We start from the raw sequence: 1,348 nt of genomic DNA, 5'->3' as shown, positions 1-1,348 counted from the left end.
TATGCTGAATTTGATCCCAACGCCATGAACACGAGTATCATTCCACCAAATATCATTGTGACTTAGTTTGAGTTTAAACCAATGATGTTTCAGATGTTGCAAGCCATTGGCCAATACTGAGGCACTGCAAATGAAGAATCACATTTACACTTGAGGTAATTTTTGGAGGCTGCAAGCATTTTCAAGATTCCTGGAATATCATATTATGCTTTTAGGTTGAGGATACTACCATATTCTCTAAGCGATAGAGCCAAGAGCTGGTTGAACTCCCTAGAGCCAAATTCCATAGCCACATGGAATTCCTTATCTAAAATAAATTTAGCTAAGTACTTTCCTTCAGTCAAGAATGCTAAGATGAGGAATGAAATTACTTCATATATACAAGGAGGTGATGAATCCTCTATTTGATGCTTGGGAGAGATTCAAAGAGTTGTTAAGATAATGTCTCGACCATGGTATACCAATTTGTATCCAACTGGGAACATTCTACAATGGATTGGTTCCATCCTCAAGAAACATATTGGATACATCAATTGGTGGAACGTTTTTATCTAAGTCTTATAAAGAATGGTTTAAGTTGATTGGAAGTATTATGGCCAACACCTGCCAATGGACAATTTCAAGAGTTGTTGTCGTCTCTAATCAAAAGAAGGCAATGGGTGTTCATGAGATCACTAAAATCAAAAGCCTCGCTACTCAAGTGGCTCAGATTCACCAAATGATAAAAAACATGATGATGAGTCCCGACGTGCCAGCAACTGAACATGTCTAGGTTGTAAATGACGCATCAGAGGTTTCATGTGTCTATTATGGGGGTGCTAATTTATTTAAATATTGCTCAGAAAATCTTGTTTCAGTTAATTATATGGGAAACAACAAGTACAACAACCCTTACAACAACACATACAATCTTGGATGGTGTAATCATCCAAACTTCTCATGGAGTAACACTCAAAACCAACTCAAACCTCAAGCACCACAAGTTTCACCTTTTTTTTTTGCACCAAACTATATTGTTGCTAATCAAGGGAGTAACCACCTGTAAAATATTTTGATGTCCTTCATACAAGAAACCAAGAACCATTTTCAAGCTCAAGGTGTAAGCATAAAGAACTTGGAGAATCAAGTCGGGCATATTGATTTGGAACTTAGTTCAAGGACTATGGGAGCACTTCCTAAGCTAAACTGAAACTCCAACATCTAAATCTAAAGCCAAGAGTATTGAAACATGCAAGGTTATCAAGTTAAGAAGTGGAAAAGAATGTGAATGATCGACATCAACAAGGGAAGAACCATCAATAATAAATCTGACTACCATTGACACTTTAGGAGTATAAATGTATGATTC

The 1,348-nt window shown here is 36.8% G+C and overlaps 1 non-coding gene across 1 annotated transcript; it reads right to left on the bottom strand.

Moving 5' to 3' along the window:
• Positions 1-351: 351 nt before the first annotated feature.
• On the bottom strand, positions 352-459 carry LOC127098777 (small nucleolar RNA R71). The gene has a single exon (XR_007793474.1). It is a non-coding gene; the product is annotated as a small nucleolar RNA R71 (small nucleolar RNA).
• Positions 460-1,348: the final 889 nt, after the last annotated feature.

The sequence above is a fragment of the Lathyrus oleraceus genome, chromosome 6 (genome assembly GCF_024323335.1).
Source record: "Lathyrus oleraceus cultivar Zhongwan6 chromosome 6, CAAS_Psat_ZW6_1.0, whole genome shotgun sequence".
NCBI lineage: Eukaryota > Viridiplantae > Streptophyta > Magnoliopsida > Fabales > Fabaceae > Lathyrus > Lathyrus oleraceus.
Note: the sequence above shows the minus strand (reverse complement) of the source record. Positions and strands in the feature narration are given on the sequence as shown.